At 39.3% G+C, this 22,469-nt stretch overlaps 1 protein-coding gene across 4 annotated transcripts in view; it reads right to left on the bottom strand.

Annotated features, from left to right (window-relative positions):
- ANKIB1 (ankyrin repeat and IBR domain containing 1) overlaps positions 1–22,469 on the bottom strand; it is a 96,248-nt gene that overhangs the window by 60,472 nt on the left and 13,307 nt on the right. The window lies entirely within an intron of this gene.

Below are 22,469 nucleotides of genomic sequence, written 5' to 3' on the forward strand. Positions count from 1 at the left end.
TCACTGTGTGAGATTACAATGACACTGCTGAATCAACTGACTGAACATGCTAAACATGTTGCCCATGTTCTCCTGTGACCAGTTACTGAATAAGCAACAGTATTAAGCTGCCAAAAGTTTCCCATAATAATAATAAAGTAGGCATTCATCTAAAAGCAAATGCACACCCTTCACATGTTTAGTTATATACACAAGCCAAAGCTCAGATTCTTAAATCACAGTAATGATCCTGCAGCATTTTATATCTGTCATCCCTATATTTTAAAATACAAACATGCAGATGAAGAATCATAGAATAGTTAGGGTTGAAAAGGACCTTAAGATCATCTAGTTCCAACCCCCCTGCCATGAGCAGGGACACCTCACACTAAACCATGTCACTCAAGGCTCTGTCCAATTTGGCCCTGAACACTGCCAGGGATGGAGCATTCACAACTTGCCTGGGCAACCCTTTCCAGTGCCTCACCACCCTCATGGTAAAGAACTTCTTCCTTATATCCAATCTAAACTTCCCCTGTTTAAGTTTGAACCCATTACCCCTTCTCCTGTCACTACAGTCCCTAATGAAGAGTCCCTCCCCAGCATCCTTTTAGGCCCCCTTCAGATACTGGAAGGCTGCCATGAGGTCTTCACGCAGCCTTCTCTTCTCCAGGCTGAACAGCCCCAACTTTCTCAGCCTATCTTCATATGGGAGGTGCTCCAGTCCCCTGATCATCCTCATGGCCCTCCTCAGGACTTGTTCCAATAGTTCCATGTCCTTTTTATGTTGAGGACACCAGAACTGCACACAATACTCCAAGTGAGATCTCATGAGAGCAGAGTAGAGGGGCAGGATCACCTCCTTTGACCTGCTGGTCATGCTCCTTTTGATGCAGCCCATGATATGTTTGACTTTATATTCCTCAAGAAAGCCACTGCATGTTCACATTACCTGTCAAAGCTCTCAGTGCTGTAGCTTTATGTGTTTTCAGACAAAGACTACATTACTCTAAGTATTGGATAGTTTCAAGCTTTAATGAAAGATTGTACAAACCCAAGAAAAACCCTACGCTCTTTTCAATCAACTAGCAGTTCACATTATCTTCAACAGATGGGATCTCAAAACTAACTTGAGAGAATGACTTTTAGTAAAGTTCGTTAATGAGAATAGTTTATGGTATATTATCTTTCAAAACCTATTGACCACCAATAGTTCTTGAGCTATAAAATAGATTAGACAAAAACAAGGGCCCGAAAAATATGTTCCTAGAAATCAATAATGAAGATCCCACTAGTGCCCATAACAACAAGAAAAATACAAAACCTTCTTCCGTCATGTGAAATTAGAAGGTGTCTTGGGTTTAGCAGTAGCAGCCAATTTTTTCTCCTTCTTAGTAGCTGGTGCAGTTTTGACTTTCAGCCTGGGAACAGAGCTGATAACACTGATGTTTTTAGTTGCTGCTTAGTAATGTTTACTCTGACCAAGAACATTCTGAGTCTCATGCTCTGCCAGGTAGGAGGGGAGGCCGGGAGGAAGCAGAGACAGGACACCTGACCCAAGCTAGCCAAAGAGGTATTCCATACCACAGCACATCATTCCTGGGGAGGTAACTGGGAGTTACCTGGAAGGGTAGGGGCTCTCTTTTGGGGTCAGACTTGTTTCGGCGGACGTTATCGTATTCTCTTCCCTTGTTATTTTCTCTTGTCATTACTATTATTGGTGGTAGCAGCAGTGGTTTGTGTTATACCTTAGTTACTGGACTGTTCTTATCTCAGCCTGTGGGAGTTACATTCTTTTGATTCTCCTCCCCATCCCTCCAGGAGCAGGGAAGGGGGAAAGGAAAGAAAGAGGGAGAAAGTGGGGGGGAGTGAGTGAACGAGCTGTGTGGCTGGGTTTAAACCACAACAGAAGGTTACAGCACAAGTTGCCATGCACTTAATTCTGGAGTACACAGGTAGCTTGTGTCAGCTGCAGAACATGCTGCCTGTTGCCCAAAACGGAAACATCAAACATGAGGGAGGGTGTTGAGAGTATAAGCAGATACGATGGTGCCTTCAGGCAGTCTGAGAGGAAGCTGGGACATGGTGGCACTGTTGAGATGTTGAAGATGAGATCTGAAAGGACTGAGGCAGGGTACTGGAAATGGATAGGAGAAATGAGGGTGTCTCATCTTCTCAGAGGAGGAATGGGTAGAGTGGCTCTACAGAACTAAAAACCTCAAGTTACTGCAATGCAGAAAACGCAAAAATTGTGAATGTCATTAATTCTTTTGCACACTGAACAAACTTCAGTTATTTTTGATGGAATATGGATGTATCACATGACAGAAGAGTCTTCAACAGCTAATAAAAGATGTAGGCACATTGCTTGAACAATTACCTTATCATAACATCTGGGAATTGCAGAATATGCAGCGTGTACTCCACAAGTCACTGAACAAAACAGTGATGTCTGCTCCCTTTAAGAAAACTTACAGCCTTGTGCACAATAAAGGGTTATATATTATACAGACATGATATAGAAATGTGAATAAAATAAAAAGAGTAAGATAGCTTTCTGCATAACAGGACACTCTTCAAATGAAAAGATTCTTTTCATTTCAAGTCAAGGGAAAGGAAAAATTAGAAGAAAGATTATGAAACACAGCAATTATGTGGCTTTGAACAGACCCAAGAGAAACTCCCCAAAACCACAAGAATCAGCACAGAGGTAGGGAAAATTTATCAAATGGCTATTGCAACTATAATCATCACATTATCAAACTAAAATGAAAGATGATAAAATGGGGGTAGTCCGTGAAAGCCCTTCAGCTGAAGGCAAACAGCTTATATCTGATGTGATAGCAAGAAACCAACCTCTAGAAAAATGCAAGGAGAGAAGCGACTAGGTCAAAACTAACTCAGAAAGCAACTCCCTACTTAAAACACATGATATGATAAACTGTACTAATGTCCTTCACCTTCATACAGTATCCACAAGGTCTTTCACCTTTAACACTACAATGGGCGTAAGTCTTTTATGCCTTGGAAATTTGGTGGGCCACGCTCTAGTTTTCTTTTCTGAATTAGCCATTAAACATGCCAGCAGAAATACAGAAAGACAAGGAAGAAGCTGCCTCTGTGCTCTGGCTGTGACAGTTGGCTCCCAGCCTGTTTGGAAGTTCAGAAGAAACCAAGATGTGAAAGCTGTTGCCTCTCTCAAGCTGCCATGGCTCATGAGTGCCCTGCTGAAAAACATTCAAGATCTGCCCATTTGCAGTCTTCAGTTCTCTTCAGCTAAGAGACCAATTACATCCACCACCAAAGAAGCTTCTACTTCAACTGAAGAAGAAAAAGGACAAAATATGAGCTAATGCAACAAACGTCTGGATCTCAAAATGGCTGAAAGAGGCCCAGTCTGCCTTCTTTTTGTGATGTTTTTTTTCTTTTCCATTAAGAGCTTCCAATCCATTACGTGCGCTGAGGACAGGAAACTAACAAGGCCAATGCTGGAACCAGGCAGTGATTCAGAGAAAAGAAACTGGGTTTGCTCTTTCAACCTCTTGTTTTTGAAGGTGAGGAGCATGAAATACACGTTTCTTCATAAAACTGGGGGAATTGGGTGGCAGGGAAGTGGCCTGAAAGGTCCAGCCAGTCCAGCCCTGGAAAGCTCCTGAGGGCTGCTTTAGCAACTTAGGTTGCCATAAAGCAGTTTCACCAGCTCCCAGGTTCATATGGGTAGCGTGCAGTGTCAATGTCACTGATCTTGCTCTGCTGTTTGTATAAACCCAGCATTTAAAATCCTTAGGCTATTTTTTTAATGTGCCTTATTATAAAAATATCATAGTAGAATAAAAATGACAATATTAAATGACAATTTTCAAGTGTTTTATCACAATAAAATAAGGCTTGTATAGAATTTTACAGGACAAAGACAAGGTATTTTTTGGCAGGCAGACCTATTCGCTAAATTTTCAAGTTCTGCGATGACAGAAGCGTTATGTCATCATAACCTCATAACATTTATAATAACCACAAATAGCATAAACTTTTACACCAAACAATACAGCAAAAACTAAATGCAATGTTTGCTAATTATATCCCGTATTATTTCAGAATTCCAAACATTAACTATCTCATTCAAAATCACAAATTGTGTTTCTACTATTGTAAATCTACCATTGCCAAATAGAAGTTCCAGCTTAAACAAAAATACAGAATACTGGTTATACAACCTACCTTTTAAAGTCTAAGGAAAGATTCTCATAAAATCAGTTAGGGACATCACACTTTTCTGCTTTGGCAATGAACAGTAAAACTTCTGCGAGCTTATTAGCAACACTGCTAAAAGCAACACTTTGATATCATAGCTTTATAAATATTTAACAAAGAGACAACCACTCTCACAGGAGCTTGAAGACTGAGTACAAGATGAAAAAAGGCTGGGTACAGAAAGACATGGGTAGAGCAAGGTAATAATAAGATTTTAAGAGCAGTTGCACCAGCTGTCCAATTACTATTTTTTCCGTAGGCACCATCACAGAAGTGAGTTTGAAGAAGGACAACTGTAATGTTAACAGGATTTCAGGAGTTTCTCCTTTGAAATACTGCCACAGTGCTTCCTGGAAATTTATAATGAATGATAAAATATTGTATGAGTGGGATCAGGTAAGTATTTTTAAAACATCCTGCTCCTAACACTCCTTTAGGAAGCACATATTGAACACACAAGTCTTCCATGAGATTACGTACCTCTCAATTTACATCTGAAATGCTTTAATACTGAAGAATTTCTCACTGAATATAGCACTAGCACGTGATCGCGCAGCAGCTGTTCTATATCTTGGGAGCATGAAGAAAAGGGAGACATACTGTACTACACTGTACTGCTTACTGATTTATAAAAATCAGTAAAAAAAATACTCAGGTTTAACTATGAGAAGAAAATTCTATGTATTTCCTGCACCAAAAAAAAATCTGTTGCCTATATAATGAGCAAAGATCAGCAACGGATCTAATCATCATCTGCAACCATTATTTTACAATATAACACTGTGCGTACATCCACAGTTTAACCTTGAAAGGTCTGAATACATTTTACAGCTTAAAAGAAAGTGTACTCCTTATTTGAGAAAAGCAGTTTTTCATGTAAACATTATCGTGGAATAGCTAAGTGAGCCAAGCTCAAAGAAATAAGACTTTGCATAGTCTCTCACAATTAAAAATATTATTAAAATAAAATAGAATACATTATTGACCTAAATTAGTGTACATTACATGGCTTCTACATCCTTGGAAAGACAAGTGATAATGAATTGCTTTCACTAAAAGGATAAAGCAAAAAAGATACCAAAACTGCTTGTTTTTCAAAAGTACCTGGCTTTTGTTAAAAGCATCTTCTGTTTCAAGCAGTTAGCTCAAAAGGTAACTATTTTATTTGTTTTGGATACTGCAATTGAACAGCTCATTTTTAAAAGATGAGTTTCTAAAATATCTACTACAGAGTCTGTTCTACATTATAAATCATAATTTATTGCAGAAGAGAATCATGAACAGCTGCATGGTTTAGGAGAATGCCTAGTAACCTGGTATACTGAGAAGGAGAGTCATGTCATGATGTTAGTAATTTTAATCCTTGCTACCAGGATGGACTAACACAAATGAAGCAAGTCACAAGTTATGTTCAAGAACTCTCAGGATACCAAGCCCTATCCCAAACACGGCTGAAAAAAAAGCCCTGGTTAGTGCTCTTCTTCTGCCCTTGACCACTCCCCTCTCTGCAAAGTAAAGAGCACCACAGAGATGAAAATTGCCAAGAGACCAAAATTAAAAATGAAACATTCAAATGTGCATACATACTTTAGGTATGGCTTGGAGAGATGGCAAAAATTATGATGTACCAGAAAAAGGTAGGCTAAAGCTGATTTTTACATGTTTACAGTAAAGATTAAAGATTTGCCAAATTTTAATTAATGGGCTCTTGCTGGATACCTGCATCTGGAGGAAGATGTCTTCAAAGCTTTATGTAACAAATGCATTAGCAAAGCTTGAGATACAAGTTATGGAGAAGTAGTTGTGGAGGGACTTGCTTTGCTTTGGTTTGTTTGGGTTTGGTGTTCGTTTGGTTTATTTTAAAAACCAGTAATATTCTAAAGTTTGTGCCAAAACTTTGGAAGTCATCAACAGGAAATGATGAAAGCACTTCTGCCACTTTAAACCTCTGTGAGTGGAACTTAACATTATCAAATTCAGTGTTACATTTTACACGTCAAAGTACAGCCGAAAAAAACAACTTGATATGCCAACATCTCACCCTTTGAGAATGATCATTAATGTAACGCTGTTTTAAATACCGAGGTTGAAAAGTAGCAATACTGTTGAGACTTGATTTGAATAAAACATAGTGTAGGGTAATGAGAGAATTAATTATTTCCTCATTATTCCATGTTTATGGGAGAGTCTAGCAACTTATGTTACAATCTTTTTATGCTGGCACAAGTTCCAGAAAAGTAGAAGGCTTAAAGTTACTGCTCGACTTGGTAATTTGAGACTTCAGCTTACTGACTCAGGCACAAAGACTTCCATCCAGGTGGAATATTTTCTTTCAGACACACTTCTTTCATAACTCCAGTTTGTGGAGAAAGAAAAAAAGATTTTTAGTATGGCTTTGGCCATCTTTGCATTGATACAGGGATTCAACAGGGGCAGCTGCAGCACAGACTAGAGGCAGTTACCAGTTCAAGGGAAAAATTCTGCACAGATGAAGTTAAAGTAATTGCTACATTAATTTTAATGGTGCTGTTTACAGTACTTGCATTCATCATCTAAATGAAATGTGGTAAATCCACTGTGGGGTAGGTACATACACAGATGGCAGGAGAGATAAGATACTGCGCAGCCAAATCAAAGGCATACTGTGATAGACAAAGACAACATCCCCGCAGATAGGAAAAAGAAAACAACCAAACAGCAGCCCAAGTTAAAAGGAGCATCTGTTTGGGTGCATTTTATCTTTTTTTTTAATTGTTAGGGAGCAGCAATTCAGTAAGATAGAACAGAAGAAGTATCATTCTATAATCATGCCCTGGAATATCCAGCAGTCTTACCTGTAATTGCAGATAATTTTGTATTCATTCCAGGGCACCACGTTTTTAGAAAATTATTTAAAAAATAACAAACCCCTCAAAGTCCTCTGAAGTCCAGATAAGACTTTGGAGTTGCTCCCAGTGCAACCGTCTGTTAAGGCCTTAATAATCTGATTTAATTCGTGGCAACTTAGTTACTGATACAAGAGAGATTCTTCTTAATAATCTTTTTAGGCTCCAGTCATAAAATACAGCAGAACTCTCTTAGGGCTTAGCTCTTCACTTTTCAGGTTAAGTAGACTAACCAAATGTAAAACAATCTGTACCTACTGTAATACTGACATTACCACCCTAAGACCTTCTCTATCTAGATCAGAAGGCAAAGAGGCATGAGAAGAAATGTTTGACATTTCATTAGATTAAGTCAAGCTAACTAAAGATATATTTGATAGTTCTGGCATTTTAATCTTGATCACACTGTTTGTTGTACTGAAAAAGCTCACTATAGTCTGCTCCACTGACCAAAGATACAATACACTTTTGATACAGTGCATAAAACTGCTGGCTCAATGAACATCTATAAAAGTGACTTTTCTACCACAGGTCAATGCTGACAACACCACTGTTTCATCAAGCAAAAGTGAACAAATATCACCCAGTCCCTATATAAAGAAATACCAGCAGCTGATGACTCACAGAACAGATAGCACCAGTGATAAGCTAAAGAACATGAACCACAGGCTGGAAATGCTCTTAGCCAGTGCAATGTCTTTCATGTTGGCAGCATGAAAACCCCTGTTCAGGTAGTGCAATGCTTCACTGGTTTCTCCTTACCCTTACACACACGCAGACAGTGTGTCAGCTGGGATAGAAGCCTCTTTGCAAAAAAAGACTCAAACACACTTTGTTTAAGATAAGCAACAACCCAGCTCAGTTCAGTTAAAGACAAATGCGTGTCCCCTCCAAAATCAGTTTCTACAGGCAAAAAGAACACAGTGAAAGCACCACCTAAATTTACAAGGCAATGGTTTACAGATAACAGGCAGATGGGAGAAACAGACTGACACTGTATATGGAGCAAAAAATCTGAAGAAATCCTATCGGACTGAACTGCTTGGAAAAATTGAGGGTAAAGCAACCACTACTGGAGAGCACTGCTAGAACGTGAAGCAGGAATGAATGCAGTTATGGGAAACCCTATGGGGAGTATGACTGACCAACCTAAGTAGGGCACAATGCCCCCTGACCCTGGCCTTGACTGAGTCCAAGATGTATTTTTCAAGCATGTTTGCTCAGATTAACACAGTTTAAAACCCATGTTAAGATTCAGGTAAGCAAGTTTGAAACTGCACTCAAGCCTAAAGCCAACCCTCTGGAGAGCCTCTGGTAGATTCTGACCAGCCAGAAACTTCAGTGTTTATCTCATTTTCAGTGCTGTTGCACTCATAAAACTGAAAACAAAACTTTTTGCCTGCCAAGGCATATCCACAGAAAGCAAAAACCAAGAGGATGGCAACACAGACCTGACATCAAACACACTCCTCCATGGTAAAATCTGAAAATCACTTCCACATTTAGAAACCTGTCCTGGGTTCAGCAGTGGCAGTCATTTTTTTCTCCTTCTTAGTAGCTGGTGCAGCACTGTGTTTTTGACTTTCAGCCTGGGAACAGCGCTGCTAACACTGATGTTTAGTCTGACCAAGGACTTTGTGAGCCTCATGCTCTGCCAGGGAGGAGGGGAAGCCGGGAGGAAGCAGAGACAGGACACCTGACTCAAACTGACCAAAGAGGTATTCCATACCACAGCACGGCATGCCCGGGATGTAACTGGGAGTTACGCAGAAGGGCACTCACTGCTCAGTCGGGCTCGTTTCGGTGGGTGGTATCATATTCTCTTCCCTTGTTATTTCCGTTATCATTACTATTATTGGTGGTAGCAGCAGTGGTTTGTGTTGCACCTTAGTTACTGGACTGCTCTTATCTCAACCCGTGGGAGTTACATTCTTTCGATTCTCCTCCCCATCCCTCCATGAGAGGGGGGCTGGGGGGTGGGGTGGGGAGTAGACTGCGAGGCTGACTTGTTGACAGGGTTTAAAACCATGACAAAACCTTAGGATGTTCCTGAAGGAGAAGTGTCTCACTCTGACAAAGTTTTTTTTCATAGGAAAGAGTATCAGTTGCTAGGGTCACACTGTCACTGGATCTCATAAATATGAAAAGGACTACATGGTGGATCTTTAAAAGTAAGGATGGCTAGTACACAAGGTCAGCCAACTGCAGACTGTACATAGTAAGCATTGTTCCACCACTTTCTAAAAGCGTATGGCTGCATTTAGAAATAATATCTGAAGTCAGCACATTTCAACACAAAACCGACTGGTTTTATAAAAAACAATGTACTTTTAATAAGGTAAAAAGGTGAGCAAACAAACCAACCTAGATTTTTCAGTGTAGAATCTCCCAAAATATCATGCCATATTTCAGATTATCAGACGAAAACAAGAAGCACAGTACCCTACCACTGACTCCTGACTCGTAACTACATTACTGAGAGGACCAGTGCTCTAGCTGTAGACTGCGGATAGTCTGCAGGTTGCACATTCTGAATAAACTAGGCAACACTTTAATGTAATTTTATTATCCAAATAACTGAAAGTACTGAATATATTCAAGGAATGTGGATTGTATGCAGAATTCCCTACCTGTACTTAAGCAAGCTATTCTTTAAACAGTGTCAGACGACATCTCTATTTGGTGCATTATAATCATTTCATAAGTATATATGGGATGAAACTTTGTAAAATATACTCCACTTATGTTAAAGAAGTATCCTTTTCTGTGCTATTCAAGTGAAAGGTGAGGTAAAGCAGATTAAACTGTCAGAGACAGCTGATGAACAATGTTCAAAAAAGCACTGAACTAGAAACAAACACTGATATGCTTTTATTGTTTCCTGGAAGCATTCTTACATGCTGCTTTTCTTTCTGTAAAGCTAAGAGACAATGTGACCCCACCGATCTTTCAAAGAGATCTTGATTTATTTATTTTTTTTTTTAGATGAATGAACAAATCAATTTCCTTTTAACAAAAAGGTAATTTAACTGGCCAGCATTTCTTCAAAGCAACACATTCATTTAAGGTCTAAGCACAGACTGTAGGACATCATTGCGTGCCTAAAATTAGATGGATTCCCACAGCAAAATAAAGTTTTCTACACAGTATTTCACAAGCATTTTACGACATTTCTGGGACAACTTTAGGAACAATTTAACTCTTTCTAACCCAAGAGGTATACATCCTGTTTGTTCCCAGAATCTTGAGTCAACACTGGTAAGAATGAGCCATTCAGGTAACTGCAGTGACAAGAATCAACACTTGCACCTTACATATGCCAGAAAATTAGCAGAATTGCAACTGCTGCATTTCTGATAAAACATTTAATATACCCACTGCCAAATGGCGAAAGATAAACTGGACCTAATCTAACCTTAATTTACACAAACATGGAACTTAAAGGCATATTTTTAACTTTGACCAGAACACCTCTGCTGAAATACTGATCTGCTTTTCCCATTGCAAACAAACTGTTTGATCATTTACATAAAGGCTGTGGATAACAAAATTTAATTATAGCATGTCACTTACAGTTTGTATTTATGAATATTATTCTTGACTCCAGTATAATTACAATGAAACACAACCTTATTGAATTATAATGATTTTTGGCTTCACAATAAGTATCAAGCCAAAGAAAACACACAGAGAGAATAAAGCTTACTGAAAAAATCCAAAACCTAAGCTTGAATCACAGAATGGTTTGGGTTGGAAAGGACCTTGAAGCTCACCCAGTTCCAACCCCTCCTGCCACAGACAGGGACACCTTCCACTAGCCCAGGTTGATCAAAGCCCCATCCAACACTGCTACGGATGGGGCAGCCACAGTTCCTCTGGGCAACCTGCTCCAATGTCTTACCACCTTTATCACAAAACAGTTTCTTCCTTATGTCCAATCCAAATGTACTATCTTTCAGTTTAAAACCATTGTCCCTTCTCTTGTCACTACAGGTCCTGGTAAAAGTCTGTCTCTCTTTCTTGTAAATCCCCCTTTAAATACTGAAACACTGCAGTGAGGTCACCATGAAGCCTCCTCTGCTCCAGGCTGAACAAACCCAACTCTCCCAGCCTGTCTCACAGCCCTCTAACCATTTTTGTGGCCCTTCTGTGGACATGCTCTAACAGGACCATGTCCCTTTTATGTTGGGGGCCCCAGAGCTGAATGCAGTACTCCAGGGGAGGTCACACCAGAGGAAAGCAGAGTGGAAAGGAAGAATCACCACCCTCAACCTGGCCTTGCAGTTCTCCTATTAGATCTTCTATCAATTCTCCTATTAACATAATCAACATACCTAATGACTGATGTGGACACTAATACAACACAAATAATTGCAGTTCTTTGTAGAATACTAGTACTGACCTTTCCTATGTAAAGCAAGGAATAGAGCAAAGAGAAATTCAAATTACCAGAGTCCATCATTTTGCAAAATCTGTCCCATTTGGCATCAAAATTGCATGAAATGGAACAGAGTACACAGGCTTAATGTTACAAAGATTTTCAAGAAAATGTCTGAAGAAAGACGTATTCTGCTTTACCCAAGTAATAAAATCTTTGTAACTGAGATCTTCAGCTATTTACCTGAAGCTTCCACAAGAAGTAACTGTGCAGACACTGGGATCATAAAATAGCTCATGGTGCTTGATGGTTAGTGGAACTTTCACTATGATCACATCCACGGGTCATGCTGAAGCTAGACAGAGAAGACAGTAACAGCAGTAATGCCATTTCGTTTCTCCTACGTTCTCACTATTCCTGCTGGCAACCAGATAAGGCAGTGGAAAAAGAGCAGCAGGAGTAACAAGCCTGGCTGGATTGCCAGGGGCAAGAAAATTGCAGGAAACAAAGGAAAGCAGTTTGCAGTAGTCAGTGGGTGGAAAGTAAAACAGAAAGGAGAAAGGACAACGCAAAACCTTCAGCATCCATGAGCAATTGTCATGCAAGCTAAATATGGCACTAGTAGGTGTTCATTTAAACTGAAGGACATACTAATAAAGGGCCTACACAAGTAGGTGGATTGTGGTTCTCCTGACCAAATAATGCCTTATCTGGTATTTTTTATTTCTAGGAAATGATGGAGACTGTATAAGTCTCTTACATTGATTTTTCTTTTCTTGAGACTTTCTCAGTGTGTACCAATGCTATTTGTCCATACAATACTCCAGTCAGCACGATGAAGCTTCCTTCAGAAACAAAGAGAAGCATAAGCAAGCAATTAATATTACTACTCTTCCTGACATCCAAGCTTAAGAAAAAATTGTTACAATGAGCTCTGAAATTAATATTTACTTTAAAAACCTGAGCCATAAATAAAGAAAGCAGATGTTCTATGATAGAAAGAAAATTATTTTTAATTTCACTTTTTCTATGTTCTTTTCACAGCTAATATTACTGAGAAGTCTGTGTGTATCAACCAGGGACTTTTCTGCTCGCTCCTGCCTGGCATACGGTTCAGCTCCCATGCCCAAAGAATATTAGTGAACACAGACCTACTTGTCTTTTAATCATTATTTTAAAAGTTCTGTCACATTTGTCTGTTACGGTCTTCCTTAAACAGCAAAACTTTGATGTAAACCCCATTCTTTATATTCTAAACCCCAACATTCAGGCCACCAGATTCTTACATCTTGCGTCTGCTGGAACATTTTACTATTGCATCCACTGTTTCAATTTCTTATTACACATGAAAACAAAAAACTCTCTGTTCATGCAGAAATGTGTCATAACAAGAAAAGAGCATCTGTGCTCCAACAAATCCATTGGCATTTGTACTGATTAAGGCTAACAAGTTTGCAGTAGGGTTTCATTTTAAATTGTCACAGTACTGTTGTAGAAAGACAGGAATGTTTTTTTTTTTGTTAGCTTAGCACACAGGCGACATCATACCACACTTCACTAACCAGCCCATATAATCAAATTATTCTTCCTTCAGACAAAGTATTTTGAAAATTTCCTTTGTCCCCAGTGCAGTAATTTAACAGCAACTTCCTCAAGTTTGGATTACACAACATCAAGACATCTCTTTGGACACCATCCTGCAGTTGTGCTAAAAGCTAAAAGGCGGCGCACAAGAAGCTGTTCAAAGGTATCTCGGGCAAGACATGATATCAACCAAATTTGATAATCTGAAACTGTTATATCAAAGGAATGTGTGATCTAAGTAAATGCCTACCTGATACAGCAAAAGATGCAGAGTGACAGTTTCTGGATGAAAACTATGACCCAAATTAATGAAGGAATCTATGATTTTTCACAGAAGAAAGAGAGCAGCTTTTGGGTACTGAGAAATGAAGGATCCTCGATGACAATAAGGGCTCCTATCCCTGTGCTTGCACGACTGAGATTTAAGTAATCAGAAAAGATCAGAATGGTGCTGAACTTCCGGCAGAATCTCAGTTATCCATGGGAATTCTCTGGATGCAACACCAGAATGAGTTTAAAAGATTTTAAAGACCTACAGGAGTTGCAACTCCTGATTTATTTACCTTCTTATGCATGCTAAGGAAAAATTCTTTTCATCCATTATCTTTTCTCCTACCAGTCAGTCCTATTTATTAAAGCAAAAACTGTAAAAAGCTTAGACAATGAACAGTCTGCTAAGGGAAGAAATTTCTTTAGTCCAGCAACTAAGTGATCAAACCTGTTCTGAAATTGAAATCCTTCATTGTTCATCTTTACTCATGAAGGTTCTCACTGTTTGATTCCATGGTGTCCAGTACTCCAAAAATTATAATAGATTCTTGAAGCCAGTGTGCTCTTGAGATAACAGGTTCAATTGGCATTCAGTATGTAAACCTGAAAAATGATCAGACTTCTACAGCAGACTAAGAAGTAAAAACTTTAAATGAGCTTTGTAGCTACATTAAAAGTTACTGTAGGTCTGACAAAGCCTGCTAAGAGTCCTTTGCTGTTTCAGAAGATATTTCAGACTGACTAGAAAGAAACCAAGTGTTGAGCCTCAAAAATAAAGGCAAACTTTGCTTAGGATTAAATATCCAAAATTATAAATGGGAGAAAAACTAGTTTATTCCTACCTTGAAGGGATATCCCTAACAGCAATTCTATTTCAAAACATTAGCTTAAAGAACACTGAAGATGATTTTTCATTATCTATACTCAAATGTTATTAATGACAGCTAGATTGTTAGATTTGAAGAAGTAATCTCATTTACCACTTCTACTGTTCATATGTCAATGTTTTATTAATACAATTTATTGTGTACTTTCATGAAATAGAATTACAGCTAATTTGCAGCAAAATTTCCATTGGTTTTAGACTTCACAGATACAAAATCAGATAGATAATATATAACTTTAGTTCTTTAAAAAGCTTGCTCTTACCAATATATGCATTTTTTTCCCCCCACCTTTTGTTTTCAAAGCTTATTACGACAATGGCCACACTGGATCAGATGCTTCTCATCTAATACCTTGTCCAGAGAGCTGCAAACAGAGTATACCAATGAAAAATAACTGGGCAAGCATGAACTGATGCTTTTCCACAACACTCTCTCACTCTTTGGCAATTTACCACTTGATGAATTCTTGAGCCAGATGTGCTGTTTCTATATAAATAATCTTATTTTTTCTTCCATTAATTTGTTCAAAAACTCCCTGATCTATGGGAAATTTTAACAGCCACAGTCTTCTCATATTTCACAGCTTAACTATTCACTGTGAAGAAACATGTTTTTAATATGTCACTTGCTAAATTTGATTTTCACTGTATATGAGAACTGAAAGGTAGAGAGCAAAAACTTTTCCTATTTACTCCCTCTGATTTTAGAGACCACCGTCGTATCACGTTTTACAGGCGATTACCCTTCTGTCATACCAATCTTTTACAGATTGATTATCCCTAATTCTCAAGGAATGGTTTCAGTGCAGCTTTTAGGATCCATGCTGCTTTTTCAGATCTATTTCCAGTGCCATTAACACCTTTTTTGAGTTAGAAGATGAGGAGCTATGTACAACATGCAAAATGCATGGATTTACATGGTTGTGGCAGGGTCTCTACTCTTTCAATATCTGATTTATTTTTTGGACTGGTACTAAGAACTAAGCTGATTTTCTTCAGTTTTTATTATAACCTCAAGCTAATGTAAACCTTTCACCTCTAGCTATATTGAGTTTCATATGCTATTTCCCCTTGCATCTCATAAAATTATTTTGCAGTTGACACTGTACAGCACTGTCTAGAGGCTATCATCTTACTACTTACCATGTCTTCTGGATCATTTATTTTCCATTAAACAGTAGAGGTCCTAGCACTGATCTATCTGGGACTCGATCAATAACCTTCAACCACTGTGAAAAATATCTCTTTATTTCTACCCATTTCCTATCTTTAACCAGTGACTTCTGCATGCAATGGACCCTGCCTCTTTCCCAAATCATGTGAAGAATTTGTGAAGTTCCCTTTGAAAATCGAAGCAGATTACATCAAATGCATTTTCCCTGATAACTAAGTCTGAGAAACCAGACTTTCCCTTACAATGCTATGTGGACTGTTCCTCAGAACATCGCATTTATCCACGCGTCTGCTAATTTGGTCCATTATTACATAATTTCTGCTAATATTTCAGTCACAACAGGCACTAGGCTTATGCATCTGCTGTTCCACAGGCCTGCCTCGGATTCTTTTAAATTAAGACTCCATTATGTTAATTCACCTCCAGTAACACAGTACAAAGTTAGTTCTTAAGAGAGAGATTAAACATGACAAAATGCAGGGTTTTGGCACAGTTTTAATTATCAAAAAGTGTACTAAAGAAAACCATATTTGCATTGAGAAAAATAACCTGAAACAGAGTCTCCAAAGCTTTTCCAGAAGATTCAACACAGATTGACAGTTCTGAGATCAGATGTACAAAATTAGACCCTGGCTCTCATCACCAAGTACATGTACATAAGTACATCTCACTTTGGCAAACGATACTTGGTAAAGGGATGGTGTCTATGCTAATCTCCTTTTACCTTGCTCGTTTTAGTCAAAATGCAGGAAATATGTAAAGCATATCTAGAATATTTTTTTACATAGAGGAGTGATATTCTGTCTTTTAAGAACACTGAATTATTTTAGACTTCCCATTTTCTCATAAAAGACCTCTCTCACTGAAAGACGCTGATTTATCAAGGAATGACTGTAGCCAGATGCTGCAAAAGAGAGAGGAAAGCATAAGCAGTCTTGTGTGTTTTTTCTCCTACCCTGATAATGTGTATGGTATCACATACACAGACCTTGCTTCTCCTTACTCCTCTCTTCTTCATAGCAACAAGAAAAAAAAGGAAACTTGCCACACCAAACTGCCCCTCTCTCCACAATTCTCCTGCGCCCATGTTCTCCTGTAGTCTGTAAACCTTGTTACTCTTATTACTGTTCTTCTCCAGCTCATGCTTGCTGGGAAAGAACAAGAAGGCATCTCCTCACAGAAAACACTTAAATAGCCAAAGCATACCTGAAAAAATTCACTTCCCCATGCGAAGGAGAAAATTCCTCATCCAGAAACAGATTTAATCATTCAACACTAATTATATAGTCTAATACTAATCAGGAAGTTCTTTACTTTTTATGCTTTAAACCAGAACACTGCCATCTAAAAAAAGGGAGTAATTATAAAAAGATTCAGATTGTAATTTGACAGTTATGCTGGACTGCTGTAGAACTTGATCATCCGAGGTACCAGATTTAAGCCTGTTCAATAGCAGATTGCTAACAGTCATGTAACGGCCCCCAGCTCAGCAAAATCCTTTGGCTTGCTATCCAATAGCCACATCATCTCACGCCTTGTTCACTAATGCAACTTTGTATACTGCCCAAGCTTTTGCAGGTTGTTTGGGTTTTTTTTTTTTGATGGAAAGCTGCTGCCTTACCTCTTTTTATAGACAGTTACTGTGCCAGCAAGCATGTGTTCTGAAAAGCAGCATTTTACTACACTTACATACTCTTTCTTTCTAATACTGATTGCCCATGAATCCATTTAGTATCAAAATATATCAAGCAGAGTTAGTGCAGCCTTGGCTGTGTTAATCACTGACTTCTGTTCCTTCCATGTGTGCTCCATACAGTTCCCAGTGTTAGAAGAATGACTGACAGTGCTGCAAACATAGCTAGCTCACCATTGGACTCGGTACTTCTGGTTTGGTAAGGCAACTGTTAGTACCTGTGTCGGTTATTTGGTGCTACATTAGAGAGAGAGGTCCTGCAGAACAGAAAGATCCAGGTCACCCTCCTGACTTGGGAGATGTCAGTGACACTGCACAGCAGGTTCTTAGCCAGTGCTATTTCTGAACACTGCTCACAAAGTCACAGAGGACGTCTGCACATGGGTTTTCCCCACCGTGGTGATGCTGCTGTGACTAGGACACGCGTCCCTTTCCTGCTACCTCCATAGCTAGGCATGCCTCCACAAGTATGGGAAGACTTTTACTTTGATGTCTGCCAAACCTGGCTGCAAAGCTGTGACAGCAGACACCCAGCCGAAAATGACACGTGGCCACCTGAGACTATGCAATCCAGCCTGCTTACGTAAAAGAGCAGACTTACTGCTCTTGAACAAGTCACCATGTCTCTACTTCAGCTTGACAAGCCCATTCATCTTCCTCTACCATGAGTAGTAAAGCTGCTCTTAAGCAGCCTGACCTATCACAAGGAAAAGTTCAACTACCAATCCAGCATTTGCTAGGTACTGGTAGAACTTGTATTTGGCTGCCTGAAAGTGAGACAGAAATCCACTGGGGTAAGGTCCAAGAATACAGAGTTTGGCAGAAGAATCCCATTGCCAGTTTGATTGCACACATCTGTTGGAGCAAAAGCAAGCAGTGGTAGATGAGACATAAGCTGGGGGAAGAAACTGTATTACCTTGAGAAGCTCACAAAGTTGTAATGCTCAGAAATCATGTGGTGACCACTTTATGGAAATCCTGCTGCAGTGCCAATGTAACACACAGGCACTTAATTAAGAATAGTTCTTTCTGCTTGCAAGGCACCACAAGAGAACCCCTCCGCCCCAGAAAAAAAAAAACAAAAACAACCAAACCAGCAAAATAAGCACATTTTTTTTCCCCCTACACTTCTTGTTCCTGTGTTGGGCTGTTCTCCTCCCTCAGGTCCAGCTCCCTGTTATCGCTGCCCAGATCACCATGTGACTTCAACCAGACTTCCCTGAAAGCTTCAGAAATTATAAAGTAATTTTTATAGTTATTATGAAGCATGCACTTAGCAAGCTGGAAATCTGCCTCCAGTATCTTTTTATGATGCTAATGTTGTTTGAGAAACAGCCCATAGTTTCTAAAGCTGTTTTAATTTGCACCAGAGCTGATCCTGCCCTGTTTCTGATCCACCCCTTCTGTTCATCCATATTCCTGCACTTTCCCTTGGTTTTCACTGGCATGTGCCTTTGTGACTGCAGAGCAGAATAGCTGTAACTCAGCTCAGTTCTCTGTTTTTTTTTCCCCTGGCTATTGATGGTCCAAATGGCCAGAGCATGGCAGCAGTGATAAGGAGGCAAGATTATTTGTATCAGCGCATACTGCAAAGAGTGGAAATACTTTCAAAACAGTGCTTGTTCAAACTAAAGTGCAGACAGAAGCAGAAACACCAGCAACGTGCAACCTGTGCAAAGCCCACAGTTGTTTGGGTGCTGAGGCAAGGCAGGAGTACACCAGCACCACTGCGTTAATTAAAGTCAGAGAAGTTTTCAGGAAATTTCTCTTGTAGCCCAGCATTATTTTATCAGCTACAACTCAGCAGCAGTGCATTCAGCGGGGATGGCGGATGGAGCTCTGACTGGCAGATGCAGCTGCGTGAAGTGGGAGACTGGAGGTTCAGAGCAGGCGGCACAGCACCAGAGGCAACACTAACTACACCCAGGCTTTCAAGTACCCATGCTGAGCAGTGTACAAAGGAGCATCAAACTGCATCAGAATACAAGACACTTATACAGCAAATTGACCCCAGTGTCATCTGGTACCTGTGCTTAGTTTTAATCTCATTATGCACAAAACCAGATGATCGCTGATAGCAGCAGATGCTATTCCAGTGCCTGATGCTAGGCAAGACCTAGGTGGAAAGACAACTAAAATCACTAACAGGCAGTGAAAGCACACAGGTGAGCTTGTGTTTACTAGAGAGGAAAGACATCCAATCTGTGCAACCAGGCAGCTAAAAAGCAGGAGTGAGGCAAGAAGGTACTAGTGAAAGGTGTTTAGTTTAGCTGCAAGGAGGCCCAGGAGGACTCTGGTGAAAACAAACTCTACCAACTTGGCACAAAGCTTTCTGAACAAACACAGTCTTGAAGGAGGGGGAGGTGAGAAATGTGTCTAATGTAGTCTCTATCCTCTAGCACATTGGGAAAGGGTGATGTTTAACAACAGTCATCCCCTCCTTCCCTCCTTTAGCACATATCCTGTTGCATCGTATTTCATAACAGATTTAAAACTTGCTGGAGAACAATCCAGGGACCCGATTTTCAATTGTTGAGGGATATGTAGATACAACAATACTTTATCAATAGGGTCAGGGTATTCATTAGAGGATTTAAGTCTTAAGGTCTTCTGAAAATTTAAACTGGCACAACTGGCTTTAAAAATCCACCCTGGTATCTATCCTATGTAGTTACATAACTAACATCCTGCATAGCAAGAAGCATGTTCTAATTGCACTAAACAACTCTCTAGAAGATTCAGAAAGGGGAAAAGCACAACAGACAAGAAGTGAGAGAAATGGAACCCTTTTTGTATTACAGTAAGAGTAAGAAGCATCGCTGAATCAAACATCGAACAGCTTAAAGATCAGCCATGACTAACAACATACAACAATAAAACCCATACCTCTATAAAGAGATTAAATATAAGAGACTCCCTTTTCAAACTGTGGTTTGTATGACAACATATCATATTGCAGCAGAAGGGCATGAGGCTAGAATGTTTGAGGAATCAGGGATACTGGAACTACCTACTCTAAATGGCACATAATCCACCTGCGCAATAGCTTGCTCATTTTCAGGATGTAATCGAGTGTCTGTGTAACATGGAAATCTTATTTCCTTAGTCAATTAGAACGGCAAACTGTATTAAAAAAAGCCCAAAACTTTGCATTTTACAGACTCACGTCCCACTGAATCCATTTTGAAAACAATACTGCTCTCAGGTCTTCAATTCTATGTAGACATTTAAATTCACTGCCATTTTTAAGAATGCAACACACCAAATAGATAAAGAATTTCTTTATCAGAAGCATCCTCAGTTGTAGGGAACTGGGGACATAACAGAACACCAGAACATTTCTTGGGTGCCCTTGGTTACCGCTAGTTGGATACAGCAGCTGGGTGCGCAGTTTGCAAATCATCAGGCAGAGTTAAAGTAAGCAGACCCAGGCAGTACTGGGGAAAATAAAGTACACAATAGCTAAAGCAAGGCATGATTAGGGTGGACGGTCTGGTGTTAGGAATGTGAAAGGATTTATTTTCAGAGTAAGCCGTGGGTAGACTGGTTTGAGAATATTTTTTTTATGTTCAAAGTTCATACTGAGGTTTTAAGTTTCAAAAAGAAACTTTTTTTAAACAACTCCATTTAGCAGTAACCCAGTCTGCTTTGATCCGCATGTCATCATTACTTTGAAAGAACTAAAGCATGCTGAAGACACCCAGAAAATACCATCTGATTTTGCTAGAAATTCTCTTATTCATACAGAATTTATTCTCAGGAATACACTTTATTCTGGGGGTTAGGATTTCTTCCCTTGCACTCATAAGTAGATGCTAAAATTGAGTACGTCTGTGTATTTGCAAAATAATGAAGGACACCGTTAGTAGTAGTAGCTCCTCATGGCTACCCTGATACTACAACCTCCAAAACCAAAGTTAATTCAATATACATTAAAGGCCTGTGACTAATTTAGGATAAATTTGACTCATTCTCTTTTAAGAAAACCATAAAACAGAGGAGGGAGGAAAGGGAAATAAAATAATTAACTAGTTGCCTTCTTAAAGACTGATTCTAGAACGCTGGTTCTCCATACTGATTCTCCACTCGTATATATAACAGGATACATGCAGGAAAAAAAAAAATAGTAAGAAAAAATCAACAGGATTTGGAGCTCAGAGAGAATTAAAAGGCATTACTATGAAACAAAGGCCAAATCAATAGGGACTTTACACTGCCTTTACAGTAAAATTATGTGACTATTTTATTCAGGTTTGCTTATTTTACATCGTAATGACATCCAGAAATACAGACGGAAACTTCCAAATTATCTCTTTTTAGTTACACATTACAACAAAGTATTTTATACTAGAACATTCTGTCTAACTCCCATTCCAGACAAATGAATTTATCTTTCTGTTCCTTTATTAAGGAAGTATAAACCTCGGGCAGCCTGCTTATGAAAATGTCTGGATTTATGTATTAAAAAAAAAAAAAACACAAAACCAAACAAAATCAAACAAAACAAACAAAAAACCCTAACCAAACAGCATCCCACAAACAAAAATGACTGACCAAAAAACCCTAACAGCAATAAAGAAACAGAATAAGCTTGTTTCCAATTATAGTTATGTATTTATTTAATTGCCTGAAAGGATACACAAGAAATCAGACTACTTCTGCATAGCAGGAAAAGTTTTTTTGCATATTACAGACCCCCCTCAACTATCGTTATTAAAAAAAAAAATCCCAGAAAGGAAGATACCTTATTTAGGATTAGTCCATTCCATTAAGACATGGTAATTCAAAGCACTAATCACTTCAACTCTTTGATTATGCAGAAGCCAGGTTAAAAAACAGGATTTGAGCTGTAAAGCAGAGTTTACTTGACATAATCACACTGTTCTACAAAGCTCCACCACCCTCTGGGCCACACGCTTCAGCTGGGCCAGAACCAGCTGCATGCAGAAGAGGTGAGAACAGCTGGACGTGCAACTGTACCATCTGATACGAAGCAAGGAGTTATTTACATTGGAAGGAGCCTCTGGAGGTCAAATGCTTCAATCCTCTACCCAGTGCAATCTTCAAGGCTTCAAAGGCTGCTCAAGGTTGTTCTCAGAGTATCCCCAAAGATGGAGACCCCACAACTTCTCTGGGCAAACTTGTCCCAGCATTTGACCATCCCCATGGTGTAATCTTTTCCTAGTGTCTAACTGAAACACCACTTGCTGGAACTTTTTCTGTTGCATCCAGCCCTGTCACTCAGCTCCTCCAAGAGGAGTCTGGTTTTGTCTTCTCTGTACCCTCCCATTAATTGAAAACAAGATCCTTCCCCATGTCTTCTCTGAACACCAAGCGCACCCAGCTCTTCCAAGAGCACTCAGCTCTTC

The sequence above is a fragment of the Pezoporus wallicus genome, unplaced genomic scaffold (genome assembly GCF_028554395.1).
Source record: "Pezoporus wallicus isolate ANWC-B61680 ecotype Strahan unplaced genomic scaffold, APGP_CSIRO_Pwel_v1 scaffold_2584, whole genome shotgun sequence".
Lineage (NCBI taxonomy): Eukaryota > Metazoa > Chordata > Aves > Psittaciformes > Psittacidae > Pezoporus > Pezoporus wallicus.